Genomic DNA, 26,715 nt, shown 5'->3' on the forward strand with positions numbered 1-26,715 from the left:
TAATATTATATGCAGCATTTCATATCAGAGCATTCACATCTTGATAAAGAAGAATGGTGAACTGCTTTCTCATATCTTTTCTTTAGGGCCAGTTTTATTATTTATAATTTCACAATATTTTGCTTTTCCACATTTTTCAAGCTTCTACTACTTTCCAGGAACAGTACTAGTCAATACTATCCTGAATATATAACAGGCGATTATATAGTATCAGTAGAGTTCATCAACATGATTAATATTCCTTTAATGTATATTTTTGTATGACAGACAGGATATAATATGAATTTATGCTTCAATTTATAACTACCTAATAGCTCTATAGGAATCTGATGAAAACCATCATTAACTCATTACATAGTTAGTTCAACAATGACCTTGTCTTTTTTACCTTTTTTTAATTAAAAAAAGTACCAGGTTTGCCTCATGTCATCCATAAAATGGGAATAATAATAAGTCACTATGAATATCACATCTATCTATATGTCAATATTTCACTTTCTATTTAATATAATCTATTATCTATCTTCTCTCTGTGTATCTCTGTCTCTCTCTTACTGGTAGGGAGAACTCTTAGATATGTTTTACTAAGTTAGATTAGAACCTACTCTAAAACTTAGTTTTAGAGAGGTGACAAGTAAAACTTAAAGCACTATAAACATATAGTCCTGGATAAAGTTTAATTGTTAATTTTTTTTTATTACTACAGATGTTGGCTGGTAAAAATTTGGTTATCATAGTAGTTCTTGCTATGTATATTTCACTATTTTAAAAGGTTCTGACTGGATCAGAATCCTACATTAACCTGCTGGTGGGTAAAAGCAGAATAAAGCAGTCTAAAGACAGAGAAGTAGGACACAGATAAAAGTGTAACTAATTTAAAAGTGAGGAAAGAGTTTGCAGGCAGAAGTCCACTCTCCTAAAAGGGAGGGCTTAACATGTAAAGCAAAGGCAGTGCTTTATATATGTAAGTATCATGACATAAACATTCTTGTCTGCTCTCATGGAAGGCTCATGCATGAACACTACAGGCATTCCTGGGTTCTATAGCAACAATCCTGAAGTTGATTGTCTCATAGACACAAACAGGATCTGATTTAGTGTGTTGGGAACAAGAGTATGGTACCCAGGGTATTTTACTTCTGTTACAACAAACAGGTATTGTGAGCATGTTAAGAGGGATGATGGATGGCTTTAGGCTACAGCACATTGGTTCTCAGGTCCCTGGGAAATAGAGGGTACAAAACCCCCAGTGAATACCTGGTGCTGGTAAAAACAATATACTTTGCAGAGGGATGAGGTTATCAAGCATGCAAAGGATTATTGTTATACCAAGCTCAGGCATAGCCTACTTACTTGGCTTTAGCTCTGGGAAACAATGGGTCTTCAAAATATTTTGATCAAGAAAAATCAGAGAGAAAAAGAGAAAAGGGACATTGATTGGGCAATAAATATCAACACAAAACAAAGGGGCAAAACAAATGTCTAAATTATCATGGGAGTGATGACTATCTCTAACTGGAGCTCCTGAGTTAGATTTGAGAGAAATGTATCTATTGTTATAAATTACAAACTTCCTAAAACAAAAGCAAAATGTGTGCATGTGTATGCATAATTTGTAAATCACTTAAACTTTTTTTAACTTCAATTCTCTCAACTATAAAATGTGGATTACACATCATCTTCCTTAGAAGCTTGTTTAAGAGCTAATATAATAAATATGACAATTCTGCCTAAATTGATCTACTTGTTCAGTGCCATACGAATCAAACTGCCAAAAATATTTTATAGAACTAGAATAGATAATAACTAAGTTCATCTGAAAGAACAAAAGGTGAAGAATGTCAAGGGAATGAAAAAAAAAAATACAAATAATGATGCTTTAGCAATACCAAACCCCAAACTATATTATAAAGCAGCAGTCATCAGAACCATTTGGTATTGGCTAAGAAATAGAGTGGTGGATCAATGGAATAGATTAGATACATATAACACAATAATCAAGGTCTATAGAAATTTAGTATTTGATAAACCACGAAACTCCAGCTTCTTTAATAAGAACTCACTATTTGACAAAAAATGTTGGGAAAACTGGAAACTAATATATCAGAAACTCAGCATAGACTTGCACCTCACACTGCATACCAAAATAAAGTCAAAATGGGTATATAATTTGGACATAAAGGATGATACCATAAACAAATTAGGAGAGCAATCTCAGATTGCCATCAGATCTTTGAAAAAGGGATGAATTTATGAACAAAGAAGAATTAGAGAGCATTATGAAATGCAAAATGGACAAGTTTGATTACATTAAATTAAAAAGGTTTTGCACAAATAAAACCAATAGAAACAAGATTAAAAGGGAAGTACAAAGCTGGGGAAAATCTTTACAGCCAGTATTTCTGATAAGGTCTCATTTCTAAAACATTTAAAAAACTGTATCAAATTTATAAAAACATGTCATTCCCCACTTGGTAAATGATCAAAGGCTATGAATAGAAAATTTTCAGATTATGGAATTAAAGCCATACAAAGTTATGTTAAAAAAATGTTCTAGTTACTATTGATTAGAGAAATGCAAATTAAGACAACTCTGAGATATCATTTCAGATCTCTTAGATTAGCTAAGAGGACAGGAAAAGATAATGATAAATGTTGAAGGGTATGTGGGAAAACTGGGACACTGATGCATTATGAAATGATCTGGAGAACAATTTAGAACTATTCCCAAAAAGCCATAAAACTGTGCGTACCCTTTGATCCAGCTGTACCATTACTGGGTCTGTATCCCAAGGAAATCTAAAAGGAGGGAAAAGAACTCACATGTGTAAAAATGTTTGTAGCAGCTCTTTTTGTGGTAGCAAAGAATTGAAAAATGAATGGATGCCCATCAATTGGGAAATAGCTGAATAAGTTATGGTATATGGATGTAATGGAATATTATTGTTCTATAAAAGTGATGAACAGAATGATTTTAGAAAGGCCTGGAAAGGTTTACATCAGCTGATGCTGAGCAAAACAAGCAGAACCAGTAATATATTGTACACAATAACAACAAGAATGTGCAATGATCAACTATGAAAGGCTTGGTTTTTCTCAGTAGCTCAGTGATCCATAACAATCACAATAGACTTTGGACAGAAAATGCTATCTGCATCCAGAAAAAGAACTAAGGAGACAATGTAAATTAACACATTCTATGTTTTCCTCTTCTTGTGTTTTTTATCTCTCCCAAGGTTTTTCTCTTTTGCTCTGATTTTTCTCTCCCAATATAATTTATAAAGTAATGTGCATTAAAAATAAATAAATTTACTAGGAAAAAAGGAAGATAAATAGATTGAGCAATTCTAAACAAAAAAATAAAAACAAACACTAGACAATTGATGCTAGCTCTAATGATCTTGTGAGAAAGAGAATCATCTACACCCAGAGAAGACTGTGGGAATTGAGTGAGGATCACAACATAGCATTTTCAGTCTTTTTGTTGTTGTTCACTTACATTCTGTTTTCTTACTAATTTTCTTTCCTTTTTGATCTGATTTTTCTTGTACAGCAAGAGAATTGTATAAATATATTTACACATATTGGATTTGACATATATTTAACATGTTTAACATATATTAGATTGCCTGCCATCTAGGAGGGGATGGGGGAAGGAGGGGAAAATTTGAAACACAAGGGCTCTGTAAGGGTCAGTGTTGACAAATTATCCGTATTTTGAAAATAAAAAGCTTTAAAATTAAAAAAAAAGATTTGCAAATTCATGTTATTTGATGCTTACAACAACCTTGTGAAGTAGTTGCTATTATTATTTCTATTTTATGAATGAGGATATTAAGGCAGAATCAAATTTAATACAATCCATTTCAAAATTTGTGAATAGAATTTGGCATAGTGTTTAACACCTAGTAAAACTTTAAAATGGTTGTTGATTAAAACTCTGAATTTGCTGATCTAAAGGAATAAAAAGATTGATAAAAGATGAGTTCTGTTTGAGGTATGTTGCATTTGAGGTTTTTGTATATCACCCACTTTGAAATATATAACAATAATTTGTAGCTGCAGGAATAGAAATCAGAAGATGGTTCACATAATTACATTTAAAGATAGAGGAAAAAATCTTTGATAAAATGCAACAATAATTTATCCTATAAATTTACAAAATGCAAAAAAAAACCTAAAAAAGCTTGTTGAGAGGATCAAATAAAATAAATATAGAATGCTTAGCACAGTAGGTGGCATTTAGTAAAGCCTTAATAAATTCTTCTTCCATTTCCCCATTTATTTAGTGAGAAACTACAGGGCCTTATTACATTGTTTTCTGCACAGACACAAAGAAATCCTATATAAGAATGTAGCTGAAGAAGACTCGACATGACCAAATTTACAAGAGTTAGGAAACAGTAAAAAGTAATGAACTTTCCCTTCTTATATTAGTTCAGCAAGTAGAAAATCTTGAACATATTAAAAATACACTCACATATTTTGCAAAAGTATCAGCTGCATCTTTGTTACTTTTTTGTATATTTTGTGTTTATGTCACTGATAATAAAGATGAAAGGAATCTTAATAGACCATCTGAACAAAAATCCCCATTAAAGAATACAAGTGGCCATTTATTCTTTTTTTGAAGGCCTAGACATAGGAAGGATCCTATTATCTCATAAAGCAGCTTATCTGACTTTGAGACTTCTCTCCCTGTGTGAAAGCTTTTCTGGACAATAAGACTACATTTATTTCTTTGTTAACTTCTAATTAATGCTTTTACTTTTGACTGAGTGGTCAGACTAAGCAAATCTAAATTCTGTTCTAGATGATGATCTTTCAAATGTTTGAAGACATCCATTACATCCCTTCACCCTTATATTATTTTATTCTCTGTTATTTCCTTTATTTTTTTCTATTAATTATGAATTCCTCTTCTGGATTTTGATTTTATTCATTTGAATACCCTCTCTATTTTTATAGCATATCAGTTTGTCTATTTGATCGGTATTTTGAAAAATAAAAAATCAGCTCAAAGTTCTTTTTTTCATCATATTAGTATGTAATTATGTTAAATATTAACATTTTTTCAAATTTTCAAAATTTCTACACTTGTTCCTATTTCACTTAATTGGTTCATATAGTTGATTTTGATTGAGTATCAAATGTATTTATAATTTCTCTTTTTACCTAACATTTATTTGTATTTAACATTGTTAATTGTTAAATTTTATTGATATCTTTTTATAGCACCTATATTTCCCAATATAATATTCTCCTTCCTCCTCCTAGAGGGTAATTTCATATAAGAAAGGAATGAAAAAAGAATCACAGTTCAGCTAAACTAATCAACATGCTGAAAAAGATTGATTATGAAATATTCCACATCGTTAGTACCCCCACTTCAGCAAAGAAACAGAGAAAGATGTTTTTTCATATCTTTTCTTTTAGGTCAAGCTCATTCATTAAAGTTTCATCTTTCATGTAGTTTCTTCTTTCTCAAGCTTTGTTATATGTCTTTTGATATTATATATATTTATATCTTTCATATATCACATCTTCACCAAATATTATTTCCCTCATTCTCCTTTCCAGAACAATTCCATTAAAGCAAATAGTACTTTCGAAAGACAAAAAACAAAAGAAAGAATCATAGAAAGGAAAAAAAAAAGCAGTTTAATTGGTTAAATAAAATGTTAACAAATTAATAATTTCTAATATTAATATTAATATAATTTCATAAAATACAATAAATAAAATTATAAAAATATATAAAATACAATATTTTTAAATCTCCCATATTTGTAAAGGAGAAGGGGAGAGTGAGTTTTGGAGAAACTGAGAATTGTGTGTGTGAATGTTGTATAACTACTCTTGATTTGCTAATTATGTTTTTTGGAAGGAGACATTTTTGATTGTCTATTTGGCAGGAAAATATTGGAATCTTTGAAAAGGCCTGGGTAACCTCTCACTTTTTCTAGTCTTTCCATTTGCATCTAGTGGAGTTGAATGACTCTTGTAATATAAAAGCTTTAGGGATTTCTTCCCTCTCTGTGGCCAAATTATCCTAAGAAATGGGCCTAAACCATTGGTGTTTTTTGCTCATTAATTCTTATTCTAGATGCAGCACAGGGAGGCTTTGACTATTGAGGTAGAGATGGAGAGCCACACAGAAGGTTGAGTAATGTAATTAGCTTAAAATTCATAGCATGAGAACAAATAATAATTTTGGGGAATGTCTTGCTAGATTTGTAAGAGTAAATATCTAAATAAGGACTCCTTTGGCAATGATAATTATCTTTCAATGTCTCCTGTCAGGACCTTGCTTAAAATACTTTTAGGTTTTAATTCTTATATACAAAAGATTTCTTTACCACCTATAGGTATTTATAGAATTTTGGTCAGCTTGTACAGTTCTGGAATAGAGAGAAATATACCATTATTTTTTTGTTATTCTTGGTCACTGTTATTTATCTGCTGTCATTTAAGTATTTTGATAGATAGCTAGGATACTCTAGGCCAGTGGTCCTCAAACTTTTTAAATAGGGGACCAGTTCACTGTCCCTCAGACTGCTGGAGGGCTCACTATATTAAAAACAAAACCTCACACTGTCTCCACCCCTCAGCCCATTTGCCATAACCTGGCAGGCCACATAAACGTCATCAGCTGGCTGCATCTGGCCCTCAGGCTGCATCTGGCCCGAGGGCAGTTGTTTGAAAACCCCTGCTCTAGGCCTTTTCATATTGATATTTCAATTGGAAATCTTATTCCTCTCTGTTAGATATCAACCTAATGCCAGTACAATGTCAGTTGAAGTTTTATTTGAGGAACAAATGAGGCATTTTTAAGTCGTTGAAGAGTTTTTGTTTTTGTTTTGTGTTGTTTTTAAAGGAAATTCCAGGTGATCAGAGGGCTTTAATTGGACAATTCTCTTAGCATAATTATGTGAAAAGTAGTGAAAAGAAGAAGAAAATGTAGCCAAGACTAAAACTCTAAAATTATAGGCTTTTCTTCCTATATTTAGAAGTAGGACGCCTTAGGTCTCAATGATCTGATTTATAGGGTGGTTGATGTCATATCTTTGAAGTTAATAGAGAAATTCTGAATGCAAAATTATGAGCCAAAAAGCTAGAACAGCACGAGGAATATTAGAAATACAGCATGGATAATATTCCTCATTCTGTATCAGGATCGTCTAAAATTAAGTAGCTAAGAATTTATTAACCTCTTATATACAATCTGTGCTTGGATCTCCATTAACCACACTTTCCTAGTACTCTCCCAAATCTGCTATTCACATGTTTATTCACCAAAACTTCTTACTTCCTGATGATCATGTGAGGGCTACTACCAAATTTTTGCCTCCTTAGTCTTGGTGGAGAGTCTCTCCACTTCTTCCATAGGACCTGAATAAGGATGCTTCTTCATCTCCATTCAGAGATGCAGAATTGTAAGCTAGAGGATCTTCATAAATACAACTTAACCATTTAAAATTTTTTTTTGAGTTCCAAATTCCTTTCCTCACTCCTTTCCATCCTCCATCATTTAGAAGGTAAATAATTTGATATAGATTATGTATATGGAGCTATGAAAAACATACTCATAATTACTCATGTTGTAAAAAAAAAAAAAACAGAAAAAGCAAACAGGAATCTGCGTTCAGATTCTATCAATGCTTTCTTTGGAGGTGGATAGCATTTTTTTCTATCAAAGTTGGTCATCTACATGATTTTGCTGTCACTGTATACAATGTTCTATTTATGCTTAATTCACTCAGCATCAGTTCATATAAATCTTACCAGGTACCAGGTTTTTCTAAAATCTATCTGTTCATCATTTTAATAGCATGATAGTTTTCCATTCCATTCATACCTACAACTTATTCAGCCATCCTCCAATTGATGGGTATCCCCTCGATTTCCAATTCTTTGCCACTTTTCTACTTCTTTGCCAAAAAAAAAGCTTCTGTAAATATTTTTTTTTGCATATAGATTTTGCCTTCTCTTATCCCAACCAATTTTTAAAAATCACTTTGAGAACTAGATCTAGTGTATTACTGAGTCAAAAAGTATACACAGTTTTATAGTGTTTGGGGCATTATTCCAAATTGCTCTCCAAAATAACTCCTTGGCTTAATAACCCACAGAGCTAATTGCTTTATATGAGAGGAACCTTCCTCCCTATGACTCTTATACACATGGCAATAAGGGTTCTTTAGACTAAATATGGTATCCAGGCATCTGATCACCCTGCCATCTATATTTGGAGCACTCTTCCCTAACTCAAGATATAAAGTGGAACATGAGGACATCTAGTTCCAAATATTACCAACTACAACAAATGTTAGAGGGTAGGACAAATACCAGCGTTCCAGATTCAATTTTGAAATAAAATGAGTTACATTTAGATCACTGAAGAGCTGAAAAAGGATTCTTAGTCCAAATATGGGAATAATATGAAACAATGATATAGTAGCACTAACTTTCTGTACTTGTGGCCTCCCTTATCTCCATACTGAACTGAGTTTATTTAGCCAAATATGGTGTACTGACTCAAGTGATCTTCAACATGCATGAAATCAGAGATTCAGGTTCCTAAAGTCCTATATATAAGTGGGACTATTTCTGTTCTTAAGAGGCCAGGAAGTTGTGTCAAGAGGCAGGGGCCATTTAAGTGCTGAAATAGCTTGTCGCTTTTTAGGAAGGAAGGAAAGAAGGAAGGAAGGAAGGAAGGAAGGAAGGAAGGAAGGAAGGAAGGAAGGAAGGAAGGAAGGAAGGAAGGGAGGACATGTTGATTAAGTGCCCCCTATGTTCCAGGAACTGTGCTAAGTACTTTACAAATATTATGTCATTTCTCATAACAACTGTGTGAGATAGATATTATTATTATCCTGATTTAAAGTTGAGGAAACTGAAGAAGACACACTTGTCTGAGGCAGACAGAAGGAGATCCTGACTTGTTCAAGGTCATATAGATAGAGTTGTGTCTAAGACTGGATTTGAACTCATATCTTCTTTACTCTGGATCCAGCACTGTCTATCTCACTACCTAGATATCTATTATAAGTTTTAGAGGATATTTATCCTAATTGTGGGGAAATAAGGGATTCTATCATTCTTATTATTTCTTCAAAGGACAAATTATCCTTTGAGTTAAACATTAAAAATAAACCAAGATGGCTCAGCTGTACCAGATCTAAAACTATATCATAAAGCAGTTGTCATCAAAACCATTTGGTATTGGCTAAGAAATAGACTATTTGAGCAGTTAGGTTAGGTTCACAGGACAAAATAGCCAATAACTACAGCAATCTGGTGTTTGACAAACCTAAAGACCCCAGCTTTTGGGATAAGAATTCATTATTTGACAAAAATTGCTGGAAAAATTGGAAATTAGTATGGCAGAAACTAGGCATGGACCCACACTTAACAACCACATACTAAGATAAGGTCAAAATGTGTTCATGATCTAGACATATGGAATGAGATTATAAAGAAATTGGAAGAACATAGGATAGTTTATCTCTCAGACTTGTGGAGGAGGAAGGAATTTGTGACCAAAGAAGAACTAGAGATCATTATTGATCATAAAAAAATTTATTATATTAAGTTAAAAAGTTTTTGTACAAACAAAACGAATGCAGACAAGATTAGAAGGGAAGCAATAAACTGGGGAAACTTTTTACATTCAAAGGTTCTGATAAAGGCCTCATTTCCAAATTATATGGAGAACTAACTCTAATTTATAAGAAATCAAACCATTCTTCAATTGATAAATGGTCAAAGGATATAAACAGATAATTTTCAGATGAAGAAATTAAAACTATTTCTAGTCATATGAAAAAGTGCTCCAAATCACTACTGATCAGAAAAAATGCAAATTAAGACAACTCTGAGATACCACTATTCACTTCTCAGATTGGCTAAGATGACAGGAAAAGATAATGATAAATATTGGAGGGGATGTGGGAAAACTGAGACACTGATGCATTGTTGGTGGAACTATGAATGAATCCAATCATTCTGGAGAACAATTTGGAACCATGCTCAAAAAGCTTATCAAACTGTGCATACCCTTTGATCCAGCAGTGTTGTTACTGGGCTTATATTCCAAAGAGATCACAAAGGAGGGAAAAGAGACCTGTATGTGCAAAAATATTTGTGGCAGCCCTTTTTGTAATGGCTAGAAAATGGAAACTGAGTGGCTGCCCATCAATTAGAGAATGGCTGAATAAATTGTGGTATATGAATATTATGGAATATTATTGTTCTGTAAGAAATGACCAGCAGGATAATTTCAGAGAGGCCTGGAGAGATTTACATGAACTGATGCTGAGTGAAATAAGCAGAACCAGAACATTATACATAGCAATAACAAGACTATACGATAATATCTTCATAGTTAGATGATTCAAACAAGTTCCAATTGTTGAGTAATAAAGTCATCTACACCCAGAGAGAGAACTAGGGAAATGAGTGTGGACCACAACATAGCATTTCCACTATTTCTGTTATTGTTTGCTTGCAGTTTTGCTTCTCAGGTTTTTTTCTTTCTTTCTAGATCCAATTTTTCTTGTACAGCAAGATAACTGTATAAATATGTATACATATATTGGATTTAACATATACTTTAACATATTTAACATGTATGGGACTACCTGCCATCTGGGAGAGGGGGTGGAGGGAAGGAAGGGAAAAGTTAGAACAGAAGGTTTTGCAAGAGTTAATGTTGAAAAATTACCCATACATGTTTTGTAAATAAAAAGCTATAATACTAATTTTAAAAATAGAAATAAATAAAAACCCAAAAATTCATAATATGTTAAATATTACTGAACTATTTTTCTGCCTTTTTAAAAGTTGATTTACTACATTTTACCTCATAGTGTTTAAAAAAGAACCTATTATATAGTGAGAGAAGGCAGTGATTTAAAGCTTACTTTTATTGCTATTAAGATCTAATCTATTACTTCTCAGCTGATTGTATTTGACAAGCAACTTCTTAAACTTAAACCTTGTCATTTGATGACAGATAGCTTTGCCTATTTGTACAATTTCTTTTTTGCATAATTTTCCTTATGAAGTGCCTTATTAATATGTACCCCCTTTAGATGCCTAGTAAGCATTTACTAAATACTTGTTGCTTGCTGAATGACTGGTAGATGCTGTTTATGACAGTGTAATGGCTTGGGAAATTTTTTTTCTTCAACGATGAATTGGAAAGTACAATGAATTCATAGAAACATCTTGAGTAGGCAATAAAGTCCCATTACTAATTGTCATTGAAACTATTAGCTTTTTCATTTAATTACTGGCTCTCTTAGACAACTAACAGCCAACATTACTGCCAGCCACCTCCTTATTCACCTCATTAACTCAGCAGCTTATTTAGAGTGTGATTCATATTGCCAAATCCAATAACATTGGATAATATTCCATATTATTACTCTATTATAATAACACATGCAGGGGGAAATGGACACTTCTCATCACAACAGTTGTATGTATTTCTGTATTCATATCAGTTTGTTGAATTTGTTTTAAAAATAAGTGTTTCATATGACATTTCATATGAAAGTCCCTCATATTTAAGGATATAGTCCACAAATTTTATGGGGAAGAACCATACCTTCTCTGTCATGTTTTGGCTATTTCTGATCCATAATTTAATTATCATAATTTAATTCTGATCCAAATTTAGTTTTGAATAAAATTATGAAAGTTCTACCTATAGAGCCTTTTTCATTCTTTCCAAATATTATATATTCACTAGGTAAATAGTGGTGTCTACATAAGGTTTGAAAAAGATATGAAGTTGTAACCAACATGACCTTCCCTCCAGTCATTTTTATGACCTATTTAAAAGAGTTGCTAAATTAAATTTTTCTTCTTAACACTCTGCTATCATCTTGTAATAATCTAAATTATACTTCCTCTCTTGCTTTGAAAAGAAGTATTCTTCAGCGCAGGAATTATTCCTAGTTCACGATATGAGGAGGGATAATCTGTTATGTGGTCCCAAGTAAGAGATGATAACAGCCCAAATTCTTTGTGAGAGCAACAAACTCTAGAATGTGAAAATCCAACCTTGTCTCTAACAGAACAATACCTAACCTTGACTCATTAGAGGATTTTGCACATTTCCAAGCTTCCCCATTTAGTATGGTCATTGCCCAAGAAGCTAAACACAATCCAAATTCTTTAGCAACATGATAAAATTCTCCTGGCCCCATTTCCAACAGCATACTTTCCTCATGTCCTGCCTAATTGTTCAGTAGTTTGAATCATGGCTGACTCTTCATGACATCATTTTTCAGGGGGTTTTGTTCTTACTTTTAAAATATTTATTTAATATTTTATTTCCCCCCCCAATTATAGTAAAAAAAAAATAAATAAAAAAGAATTTCTTTTGCAAAAACACTGGAGTGTTTTCTCATTTCCTTCTCCAGATCATTTTACAGATAAAGCCAATAAGTGCCCAAGGTCAGATTTGACTCAGGAAGGTGAGTCTTCCTACCTACAGGCCAATAGCACTATCTACCTTACCACATAGCTTCCTAATGTCTGTTTTTGTCAGAGAAAATAACAGAACTAAATCTAATCTCATAGATTTATAAACTGTGTAACAGGCTAAGTCATTTAACCCTCCTTACTTCAGTTTTCTCATCTGGAAATGAGTTGGAGAAACAATAGCAAATCATTAAAATATCTTTTCCAAGAAAACTTCAAAGAATGTCATGAAGAGTCAGACATAGCTGAAAACAATTGAACAACAGAGACAATTTACTTTTATTTGTTGTATGAAGACTATCTACCCAAAGAAAAATATGACTCTTGGTAAAAAGCTGTTATGTGCATTGTTATGTGCATCATTATTTGATGGTCACATTGTGTATTTTAATAAATTTATATCTAAGAGAAAATCAATAAATTAAGCTATCTGTAATGATTGAATTACATGAATGACTATCAACTAGCAATTAACATTTATAAGCTTGACCTAGCCCCCAAGATATACAGAGGGATTTTTACTTAAAAGATGATGTACATCGAATCATTCTGCTTTCAAGAGAAGTACAATCATAAAAGGATGGAGGAAGCTAACCTTGGAACTTGAGTTCAAGTACCATCTGATTCATACTGGCTCTGAGTCCCTGGATGGAAGGTTGCGGGGAGAGGCAGGGGAAAAATGTGGAACATAAGCTTTTGGAAGGATGAATGTTGAAAACCATCTATGCATATATTTTGAAAATAAAAAGCTTTAATAAAAAGACTTCATAATTCTTTAAAGTACTTATTTGCTTTTTGTTTATATCCCTTCACTAAATAAAAATTAGCAATTTTAAGCTGAATATTTCCTAATTCCCTAGAAGATATTTATGAATCATGATTCTTTTTTTCCTAATCAAATTTTCTTTCTTTCCCTATCAACAATGATTTTTTTTATGAAAAAAAATTTCAATTTCATCTAATTGAAATATTTTTTTCTATCTCCTATTTGGTTAACAATTCTTCCCCCAACTAAAGTTTTGAAAGATACCTCCATCTATTATCTTCCATTAAAAATTACTAACTCTATTATATTTTAATCACATTGATTTGGAATTTATTGTGAAATATAGTGTGCTCTATTTTTTTTTGGCTGAAATGCTTTCTTAAATTTTCAGATGTGTTTGTCAAATAAGAATTCTTTCCCCAAGTAGTTTATGTTTTTGGACCTACATAACACTGTACTTTTAAAAAATAATAATAATTTACTTTCCCTTCCAATTGTTCCTTCTCTGTTCTATTCCACCAACACACACATACATATGTGCACATATATTATGTATACTTATATAATATATATGTTTCTATGCATTTTATATATGTATATATATATATATATATATTTTAAACTAGTACCACACAGTTTTAATAATGATTGTTTTAACAGTGCTAGTCTGCCTTCATTTAGATTCTAGACATTTTGTTTCTCAATTTGAATGTGTCTTAACTGATTTACTGTTTTAGACATTTATATATTTTGTATATATTTCCAATATATTTCTTCTTCCTATTATTCTCCTGCTTTTTGCTATTGTTTTATTTGAAAAATCCTAATATTTTTATGCACTTATTTTGTGTTCCACTACCTTACTGAAAATCTTAATGATTTTTTTCTGGAGTTTTTGTGATTCTTAAAGTAAATATATCATATGAAAATTTGGATAAATTTTGGATTCCTTCTCCCACAACATGGCTAATGCACTGATTTCACATATATAATGGTTATCAAATTGTTTGTCTTATCAATGGACAGGGAAAGAGAAAATCTAGAACTCAAAATCTTAAAAAAAAAAAAAAAAGGAATGCTATAGATAGGCAGACAGAAACAGAGAGGCAGTCAGATAGATAGATGTTTTTTATCCTTTCTCCTTGTTTTTGAATTTTGCTTATTAATTCCATTTTTTATTTTTCCTTTATGGGATAAACTGAGTGATGACTTTTTCATAAACATGTAGCTTCTGCCTATGCCCTAATTATGATTTGAGACTTTGCAATGACAAGTTAAGCTATAACTAAAAAGCTGCCAGTGTGCCATTGTTTTGAATGAACCTTCCCCTCCTGTTTTACATCTCTTAATGAGCATTTGAGTACTTATTTTAAAAGCAATTTATTATTTTCTTTCTGGGAAATTTTTCCATGTTTAGAGTATAAGCTTGTATTCCCCCAGACAGTGGGAGAACAGATCAAGATGTGTGTGTGTGTGTGTGTGTGTGTGTGTGTGTGTGTGTGTGTGTGTATGTGTGTGTGTGAGTGTGTGTGGGTGCTTTTGTTCAATTTAATCTTGTGTTTTTCAGTTTGTGCTTTGCACTTACTTCTTTACTGTCAAATACCTTGTCAGATGGGAGTTTCCCTTTCTCACAAGATCATAATAAATCCCTTTTTGCTTTTTCTTATTCTGAGAGACTCTGATTGTATTTATGGTCTCTGTTGTCCCACACATTCCTTTTACAGAATCCCCCTTTTTTACATAATATTTTTTTTCTTTCTCCATTAGTAAAATCCTTTTCTCCTTTAAGTTACTTTGCTAAATTTTAAATATTCTATTTCTTCCCTAAAATTAATGTCTTTACTTTATCATCAATAATTCTCTTTTCTATTTGAAACTTTTATTCTTTGATTCATAGTCCTTACTCAAACTTTTGTTTTTCTTTTTTAGTCTGTGATCCTTATAGATTTAAAATCTTTTCTCTTATGTTTCTTTAAAGAGATTTGCTGAAGAAAATTAAAGTTTTTTTTTAAATTCTTTTAATTATTTTTCCTGTGTATTCCATGCATTTTTCTTTGAAATTCATCTTTTTGCAATAAAAATCACATGCAATATAAAGCCAGGAGAAATAGACCCAAAATTAATTGGAAATTAAATAATTTAATACTAAAGAATGAATGGGTGAAAAAACATATCATAAACACGATCAAGAACTTCATCCAAGAGAATGACAATAGTGAGACAACATACTAAAATTTATGGGATGCAGCCAAAGCAGTTATTAGGGGAAATTTTATATCTCTAGATGCTTACTTGCATAAAATAGAGAAAGAGAAAATCAATAAATTGGGCTTACAACTAAAAAAGCTAGAAAAAGAACAAATTAAACACCCTCCATAAATACCAAATTTGAAATTCTAAAAAAAGGAGATGAATAAAATTAAAAATAAGAAAACTACTAAATTAATAAATGAAATTAAAAGTTGATTTTATGAAGAAAACCAAGAAAATAGACAAACCTTTAGTTAATTTGATCAGAAAAAGAAAAGAAGAAAATCAAATTGTTAACCTAAAAAATGAAAATGGAGAGCTTTACACCAATGAAGAAGAAATTATAGCAATAATTAGGAGTTATTTTGCCCAAATGTATGCTAATACAGTTGATAATCTAAATGAAATGGAGAAATATCTACAAAAATATAGATTGCCCATTTTAACAAAAGAAGAAATAAATTATTTAAATAGACCTATTTTAGAAAAAGATGTAGAACAAGCGCTATTAATCAATCTCCTAAGTGAAAAAAATCTCCAGGCCCAGATGAATTTACATGTGAATTCAACTAAACATTTAAAGAACAATTAATTACAATATTATATAAATTATTTGGAAAAATAGGGAAAGAAGGCATCCTACCAAATTCCTTTTATGACACAAATGTGATGCTGATAGCTAAACCAGGTTGGGTGAAAACAGAGAAAAACAAATTATAGGTCAATTTCCCTAATGGATATTGATGTAAAAATCTTAAATAAAATGTTGGCGAGATTACAGAAAGTCATTCCCAGGATAATACACTATGACCAAGTAGGATTTATACCAGGAATGCAGGGATGATTCAATATTAGGAAAACTATGAGCATAATTCACTATATCAATAATCAAACTAACAAAAATCATATTATTTTTCTGTATCAATAGATGCAGGAAAAGCATTTGATAAATTCAACACCCATTCCTGTTAAAAACACTAGAGCATATAGGAATAAATGGACTTTTCCTTAAATTATTAGTAACATCTATTTATTTATTTATATTCATTATTATTATTATTTTTGCTGAGGCAATTGGGGTGAAGTGACTTACCCAGGATCACATAGCTAGGAAATGGTGGGTCTGAGATCAAATTTGAGCTCAGGTCCTCCTGACTTCAGGGCTAGTGCTCTATCCACTGCACCACTTAGATGCCCCTATTTGTAAGGTAATATTTGTAGCAAATAGATGTAGCATCTATTAAAACCATCAGCAAGAATCATATGTAAAGGGGACAAAGTAGAATCATTTCCAATAAGATCAGGAGTGAAACAAGGTTGCCCACTATCAACATTATTTTTCAATATTGTATTAGAAATGTTAGCCTTGGCAATAAGAGAAGAAAAAGAGATTAAAGATAGGTAATACAGTAGGTAATGAGGAAACCAAATTATCACTCTTTGCAGATATGATGGTATACTTAGAGTACCATAGAAAATCAACTAAAAAAACTAGAAACAATTCACAACTTTAGCAAAGCTGCAGGATACAAAATAAACCCAGATAAATAATCAGCATTTTTATATATTACCAACAAAAACCAGCAGCAGGACATACAAAAAGAAATTCCATTCAAAATAACTGTTGATACTATAAAATATTTGGAAATCTGTCAGGAACTATATGAACACAACTACAAAACACTTTCCACACAAATAAAGTCTGATCTAATCAGTTGGAAAAATATCAAGTGCCCATGGGTAGGTTGAACAAATATAATAAAAATGACAACACTACCTAAATTAATCTACTCATTTAGTGCCATACCAATCAAACTCCCAAGAAATTATTTTACAGATCTAGAAAAAATAATAACAAAGTTCATCTGGAAGAACAAAAGGTCAAGAATTTCAAGGGAATTAATAATAATTAAAAAAAAAAGCTTCGATATGTGAAATCTAAAACTATATTATAAAACCGTGGTCATCAAAACCATTTGCTACTGGCTAAGAAACAGAGTAGTGGATCAGTGGACTAGGTTAGAATCACAGGACAAAATAGTCAATAACTATAGCAATCTAGTATTTGACAAACCCAAAGCTCCTAGCTATTGGGATAAGAACTCACTATTTAACAAATACTGCTGGGAAATTGGGAAACTAGAATGGAAGAAACTAGGTATTGATCCACACCTAACACCACAGATACCAAGATAAGGTCAAAATGGGTTCATGATTTAGACATAAAGAGGTATATTATAAGCAAATCTCATCTGTGGAAAAGGAAGGAATTTGTGTCCAAAGAAGTACTGTAATTCATAATTGAACACCAAATAGATAATTTTGATTATATTAAATTAAAAAGGTTTCGTACAAACAAAACTAACACAGACAAGATTAGAAGGGGGGCAATAAATTGGGAAATCATCTTTGCATTTAAGTTTTCAATAAAGATCTCATTTCTAAGATATATTGAGAATAGACTCAAATTTATAAGAATTCAAGCTATTCTCTAATGGATAAATGGTCAAAGGATATGAACAGACAATTTTCCAATGAAGAAATTGAAACCATTTCTAATCATATAAAAAGGTGTCCTAAATATTATTGATCAGAGAAATGCAAATTAAGATAACACCACTACACACCTCTCAGATTGGCTAAGATGACAGCAACAGATAATGACAAATGTTGGAGGGGATGTGAGAAAACTGGGACACTGATACATTGTTGGTGGAACTGTGGACGGATTCAGTCATTCTGGAGAGCAATTTGGAACTATGCTCAAAAAGTTACCAAACTATGCATACCTTTTCATCCAGCAGTGTTTATAAGGGGCTTATATTCCAAAGAGATCTTTTTTTTTTTTAAGTTTGAAAATTTTTTTTTTATTTTTTTATTCATTTTTCCAAATTATCCCCTCCTTCCCTCCACTCCCTCCCCCCCATGGCAGGTAATCCCATACATTTTACAAGTGTTACAATATAAGCTAGATACAATATATATGTGTAAATACCATTTTCTTGTTGCACATTAATTATTAGCTTCTGAAGGTATAACTAAACCTGGGTAGATAGACAGTAGTGCTAACAATTTACATTCACTTCCCAGTGTTCCTTCTCTGGGTGTAGTTATTTCTGTCCATCATTGATCAAGTGGAAGTGAGTTGGATCTTCTTTATGTTGAAGATTTCCACTTCCATCAGAATACATCCTCATACAGTATTGTTGTTGAAGTGTATAGTGATCTTCTGGTTCTGCTCATTTCACTCAGCAACAGTTGATGTAAGTCTCTCCAAGCCTCTCTGTATTCCTCCTGCTGGTCATTTCTTACAGAGCAATAATATTCCATAACCTTCATATACCACAATTTACCCAACCATTCTCCAATTGATGGACATCCATTCAACTTCCAGTTTCTAGCTACAACAAAAAGAGCTGCCACAAACATTTTGGCACATACAGGTCCCTTTCCACTCTTTAGTATTTCTTTGGGATATAATCCCAGTAACAGCAATGCTGGGTCAAAGGGCATGCACAGTTTGATAACTTTTTGGGCATAGTTCCAAATTGCTCTCCAGATTCCAAAGAGATCTTAAAGGAGGGAAAGGAAACCACATATACAAAAATGTTTATGGTATCCCTTTTTGTAGTGGCAAGAAACTAGAAACTGAGTGGATGCCCATCAATTGGACAATGGCTGAATAAGTTATAGTATATGTATGTTATGGAATATTATTGTTCTATGAGAAATGACCAACAGGATGATTTCAGAGACCTGGACAGATGAACTAATGCTAAGTGAAGTGAGCAGAACCAGGAGATCATTGTACACAGCAACAAAAAGATTATATGATGATCAGTTCTGGCAAACATGATTCTTTCCAACAATGAGATGATTCAGGCCAGTTCCAATGATCTTGTGATGAAGAGAGCCCAGAGAGAGAATTGTGGGAATTGAATGTAGATAACAACATAACATTCTCACTCTTTTGTTCTTGTTTGCTTGCATTTTGTTTTCTTACTCATTTTCTTTCCTTTTTGATCTGATTTTTTCTTGTGCAGCAAGAGAATTGTACAAATATGTTTACACATATTGGATTTAACATATATTTTAGCATGTATAACATATTTTGGATTGCTTGCCATCTAAGGGAAGGGGTGGGAAGAAGAAAGGGAAAATCTGAAACACAAGGCTATGCAAGGGTCAATGTTGAAAAAAATATTCATTCATATATTTTGAAAATTAAAAGCTTTAAAAATACAATTCCACAGGATATCTAATTTGGAAGCAGATCTCAGTACCACTTGGGAAAAGCCAATTTCATCTCTCTGGGTGGGTGGCAGCAGCAGGGATTGGTGTTCCTCTGGAGCTGAATAAGATGCTTCTAGATGCTCCTATGGCTCAGAGCTCAAGCATCTGGCTTTCTCCTCCTGCCAAGACATCTCTACTTTTCTTCTTGATAGGATATTGTCTTATTTAACTATGTTGGCCTGTTCTATTATGGTTGTTATGTCGCTTGCTGATTTTTAATCTGATGCAAGATATCAGAGTGATGTGCTGATGGTATGGGAAACAGAAAAATGTCCTCACCATCCCCACTTCCCTCTATTATATGTATAAGGGAGAAGGAAAAAATCAGACTTTTTTTTAAAAGCTATGTTTTTTGTCTATAAATTGTTTTCTGATGCCAGTAGTTACACTTTTTAGAAAGTTTTGGTAAGACCAACTATATACAAAGTATGTCTCATTTTATTTCTTTTAAAGGGATACCAGGATCATGGCCAATTTATTGCCAATGAATGACTAGTCCTGTCAATTTTGATCACAATAAAACTAAAGTCTTCTTTACATTTTGTTTAAATCAGTAATTACACTACATTATTTTTTGTGATTTGATACACTTTAAGGGAAAAATCAGTTGCTTACAGTTGTTCTAACCAAATTTTGCCCCATTATATTTTTCTATAGGTAAATATTTGCTGTCTCCAGAAAATTAACTGGGACATTTTTAGTACATTTGTCAATAATGACCATCTTTAGAAGTAGTCTATTGACTTAGAAGGCTCATATGTTGTCCTTTTAATTGTTTTTATCTCATGCACTGAATTAAAGAATTAGAATAAAGTTTCTATAGAGCAGTTCTTGTCTTATCCCAGTATTTAGCACTTTGCCTGGAACACTTTTTTGTGGGGGGTAAGTGCTTAATAAATGGTAGTTGGCTTACTAATAGTCAAAAATTAACATTCTTTCCTTCTTCCCACTCTTCTTTGCTAACACAGTCCACCATCCCCAGTTTTTGTACTGCCTTACTTTTTCTGGTCCAGGCAACTTAAACATCATTCACTTTTTGTGCAAATTAAAGAAGAATGGACTCAAATAAAATAATTGTTGTAAGGTATTAAACAAGGACTTCCACAGTCAGATTCTGAAATAAAATCTTTCTTTTTTTTCTTCTTAATTAATTTATTCACCATTTTCCCTCAATTACATTCAAAAAAATTTTTTTTGCATGTTTTTTTTTAAATTTTTGAGTTCTATATTCTCTCCTTTATTAACATCCACAATTCAGAAACCACATGTGAAGTTATGCAAAATATTTTCATAAAAGTCAAATTACAGAAGAAAACATAGATTTCCTACTGAAATGGAAAATTGTCAAGAAAAATTGTCAAAAAGAGAGATAGAGAAATAGAGAATGCTTCCATCTATATTCAGACATAATCAGTTTCTTCAGTTGGTATAGATAGTATTTTTTCATCATGAGTTTTTCAGAGTATTTGTGGAAGATTGAGAATAATAAAGTCATTTACAGTTGGTCATCCCATAACATTGCTATTACTTTGTATTCAGTATATTTCTCTTTGTTCATGGAAGACTTTCCAGATTTTTGTTTGTTTCTTTTCCTGAGAATATCCTGCTCATCATGAAATCAAATCTTTCAAGCTTGCTTTGTTATTGTTCAGTCATTTTTCATTCATTTCTGACTCTTCATAATCCCACTGGTGATTTTCTTGGCAAAGATACTGGTGTGGTTGGCCATTTCCTTCTCCAACTCATTTCACAGATAAGAAACTAAGGCAACATCAGTTGGAGAATGACTGAATAAGTTATGATATATGAATGTTGTTATTCTATAAGGAATGATCTGCACGATGATTTCAGAGAGGCCTGGAGAGACTTACATAAACTAATGCTAAGTGAAATGAGTAGAACATTGTACATGGCAACATTATTACAATGCAAGATTATATACAATGATCAATTCTGATGGACGAGGCTATTTTCAACAATGAAGTGATTAAGTCCAGTTCCAATGATCTTGTGATGATAAGAGTCATCTACACTCAGAAAAAGAATTACAACATAGCACTATCACTTTTTTGTTATTGTTTGCTTGCATTTTATTTTCTTTCTCATCTTTTTTCTTTTTGACTTGATTTTTTCTTGTGCAACATGATATTTGTAGAAATACATGCATATATTTGATTTCACATATCTTTTTGCCACATTTAACATATATTGGATTACTTGCTATCTAGGGGAGGGATGGAAGGGGAAAGGGGAAAAATCAGAACACAAGGTTTTGCAAGGGTTATTGTTGAAAAATTATCCTTGCATGGTTTTTGGAATTAAAAAGCTTTAATAAAAAAAAAAAAAAAACAAACAAAAAACTGAGGAAAACAGGGTTAAGTGACTTGTCCAGGATTACACAACTAGTAAGTGCTGAGGTCAGATTTTAACTTGAAGATGAGTCTTCTTGACTTAAACCTGGCAATCTATTTAATGTTCTAGGGGTCCTCAAGCCTAGTTATGCTGGTTAAATTTATTATTCTTAATGGCAGGCACATTGAGTAGGGCTCTGGCTGGTTTAATACATATTCTTTTATGAAGTTATTTTCTTTGCTTTTTTTTTAGTATTTTGTTTTGTTTCAACACTTTTCTCACCCCCTTCTGTGCTTTTGTTGATTTCTTATCCTGTGGAATCAGCTTTAATTAGTTTTCCTTGAACATATATGCCTTCCTTTTGGAAATACACAGAAAGCAATAAATTCACTATATCGCCAGGGCCTAGGCCACTCTTATCCAAATTGAATGATCTTTAATACATTATCAAAATATCCAATACTTCATTGGAATACAGCTCCTCCTCACCTTAATAGACTAATTGCAATTATCATAAGAGAGTGGAAGGGAGAAGCTTCTCACCTGATGACCATATTTCTGATTGTAAGCCTCCTTAAATGTGATTGGACTGCTCCGTGGATGACAGTCTGTTCTCTAACATATACATGAAACTTCTAAGATTTGTAGAATATGGTAAAATTCGTAATTTTTTCTGCTATATTATTGGAGAATATAAATCCCAAACAATACATTAAAGAGACTTCAGAGTCGTATTGCATTGTAGATATTGTATTCTAAGCATTCTTCTTGATCAGGAGATTGATGTCCTTGTTATTATTTCTACTTTGGAAGCATTGACAACTTTTTTTGGAGGTCTCTTATTCTCTTTCTTTTTGCCTATGAAATTAATTTAGTTATGGCTACTGGGTTTGCTTAGTAGGTCAGTTTAACTTGGAGATTCAGACAAACTTTAATTGATAAGGGAAAGTCATGCATCCCTGTGATAAAATTTTAATTGTATTTGGGAAATAGTTTCAAGTTTTAGAGAACTCTTTCTGTGATGAAGACAATCTTAAAGAAATGAAAGCTATGATAAATTTGAGTTTGCAATTAGATTTTCAGGTTAATAAAATGTTTTACAGATTGAGAAAGAATATATAGTAGAGGTTAGTAGTTATTTTTTGTGATGTGAAAATCATAGAACTCTTCATGATTCTAAAATATAATATTTAATATTATGGAAACTTGTTCACAATGAGTCAGCATATCGTAATAAATAGAGAGTTGACATCAGAGTCAGGATGACCTGATTTAACTTCCACCTCAATTATCTTAGCTGTATGAACATGGACTAATCACTTCACCTCTCAGTGATCCAGTAAGCTCTGTAATAGTGGAAGCTGGAGAATACATGCCTAATGCCATTGGTAGATGCAACTACTAAAACTAATGCTATTACTGACTTAGAATCTTTTCTCCAAACAGGTGATAATTATTTCATTAGTCATGTATACCCCCCAGAAACAATGTTCTAAAGAAAGCAATAATTCACAGTAAAATAAGTTTTCCTATTTAACTAAAATTTAAAATATTCAACATCAAACAATTAGGAAACATAAGTTGATATTCTATCTGTTGATTTGGAGCAATTCCTTCTAATGTAATGCAATTCGAGGAAAATTTAATAAAGCGGACTTTTATTCCAAGAGCAGAACATTAGAAAATCGTTCAAGTGCCCATAAAGCATCTGGCAAACCTTTTGGCTGAATTCCTAATTTTTTTCAGGTAGTTCAATATATTTCTGAAAAACAAACAGCAACATGTACCACATTGTATAAACCCATGATTAAATTATGTCAAAATATTTACCAGGACGTTAGACATGTAGCAATGAATCCTGTTATGAATATTTAATATACATTTAAAAATTTCTGCTGGATTATCACATGTATCTTCCTGGGTAATATGATCAGCTCTAACTCAATTTCCTCAGCCCACTGAACTATTTCACATCCAAATGATGACTCTTTGTTTGGGTGCAGAATTGCTCTGTGAGATATTGCTGTAATCTGTTATTAAGCACACTAGGAGTGAATGATTTTTAGGTACTTGCGCCATACCATGTATTCAAACTTTCACTTAACAGAAGTTGTTCTGAGTGAAAGATACAGAACATCAAGTTTTTTGGTCAGACCGGATTCTTTTTCTTGATAGCTCCTGAAGGAGATAGAGATCAGGAATAATGACAAATTGCTTCAGGAATTAAAAACTAATGTTAAAATTCAGTTAAAAAACAAAACAAAACAAAACAAAACAAAACAAAACAAAACAAAACAAAACAAAACAAAACAAACAAACAAAATATAATGGGCAGAAAGACAGCATACACATATTTGAATTTGAATATCTGTCCAAAAACAAAACAAAACAAAACAAAACAAAACAAAACAAAACAAAACAAACAAACAAAACATAATGGGCAGAAAGACAGCATACACATATTTGAATTTGAATATCTGTCCAAGAACCAATGACCATCTCTTTTCTGGATTGAAGGTTACTTGGCAAACACTGAAACTTATACATTAATTCAATCTTACAATTTGATTCATGTATTTATTTCCACCACTACTATAATTCATTTGAACAGATATATGGAATCTCAGAGCTAGAAAGCATCTCAGCATCTATATAGTCTAGTGACTGAAACATAGTAGGTATTACAATTGAAGTGAAGCAAATTGTATTTGATCCAAACTTGGTCATTTCTTCCTCATGAAATTACTAGCTTTATTCAAGGCTGAGTTTCAGTGTTACTTCCTACAAAAAAACCTATCACTAGCCTCTCCTCTTTTCAGAAACTATCTTATTTTCCAATTTATTTAAAAGAAATATTTCACTAATATTCTGATATGGATAAAATGCAATTCCCTTATTGTATATGTGTGAGTTGTGGGGAAGAATCTAGCTTTTAGGAAGGAGCATGCTTGACCAAACTTGAATTGACTTGTGAAATCTGCTTTTAAATTTTTCAGTATAAACTAGTACCTCTTGGAAGTTGGCAAATGCTACAATTCATACTTTATTGCCCAGACTTAAGATAAGCAATGGAGAAAAAGTCAATGGTGAAGATTAAATTTAAAATTATATCATGTGTACATTTTTTTTATTACATAGAATCAAATGGAAAATATTTTGTTAGAATACTTCTGTCTCTGGATCTGATCTGGACAGAAAGAATCTCTCAAAGTGATTTCACAAAAATAAATAAAACCTTATATATAGATAGATACATATATAAGTGATCACATACATAAAATATATGCTTATACATTCACATACATACATGCATATGTATGTACACATACACATATGTATAATACATGTTATATATAACATTATGGAAACAGAATAAACAAGAGTGATGCTTTGAGGAGATAAGAAGTGCTTATAGAGAAGACAGGACAAATCATTTAGATGAAAACATCTATGAAACTTAATTATTTGATACATTACCATTTTTATACTTAATAGCCCCAGAAACAATTAAATCAAAAGGCATTGACTGAGATGGAATTATATAAACAAGAACATCAAGACTTTTCAGTATTAAAAATATTTTAAACAATATTTTTAAAAAACAAAAAAGAAAAGGACAAACATGTACAAAAATATTTATACTTGCTCTTTCTGATGGCAAAAATTGAAAATTGAAGGGATATCCATCAGTTGGAGAATGGCTGAACAATAAGTAATTTGTTATTATGACAGAATACTATTGAACTAAAAGAAATAATGAATAGGTTGCTCTGAGAAAACCATGGAAAGACTTTCATGACTTGATGCAAAGTGAAATGTCCTATTTACAAAGTAACAGCAATATTCTAAGATAATCAGTAGTGAATGATTTAGCTATTCTCAGCAATGCAATGATTCAAGACAACTCTGAAGAACTTACAATTAAAAATGCTGTTTACTGGCAGCTAGGTGGCGCAGTGGATAGAACACCAGCCCTGAATTCAGGAGGACCTGAGTTCAAATCCAGTCTCAGACACTTAACACTTCCTAGTTGTGTGACCCTGGGCAAGTCACTTAACCCTAGTCTGAGGAAAAATAACAATTGAAAAAAAATAAATGAATAAAAATGCTGTCTATACTCAGAGAAAGAACTGATGATGTCTTAATACAGATTGAATCTGCTTTTTTTTCTTTTCTCTATTTTTTCTTGAGGTTTTTTTTTGTTTGTTTTTTTGTTTTTGGTCTTTGGTTGCTTTCACAACAGGACTGGTATGGAAATATTTTATATGACTATATATGTATAATTTGGAACTCAAAATTTTAAAAACAAATGTTAAGAATTGTTTTTTACATGTAACTGGGGTAAAATACTTTGTTAAATAAATAAAAACAAAATAAGAACATCAAGACTTTTCCTCATAGACCTATAGGACACTTTGCTATAGCTGTACATAATGCCTTTGCTAAAAGTATTCAAGATATTGGGTTGTACAGTAGATAGAGCACCAACCCTGAAGTCAGGAGGATCTGAGTTCAAATATGGTCTCAGACACTTAACATTTCCTATCTGTGTGACCCTG

The sequence above is a fragment of the Sminthopsis crassicaudata genome, chromosome 5 (assembly GCF_048593235.1).
Source record: "Sminthopsis crassicaudata isolate SCR6 chromosome 5, ASM4859323v1, whole genome shotgun sequence".
Classification (NCBI taxonomy): Eukaryota; Metazoa; Chordata; class Mammalia; order Dasyuromorphia; family Dasyuridae; genus Sminthopsis; species Sminthopsis crassicaudata.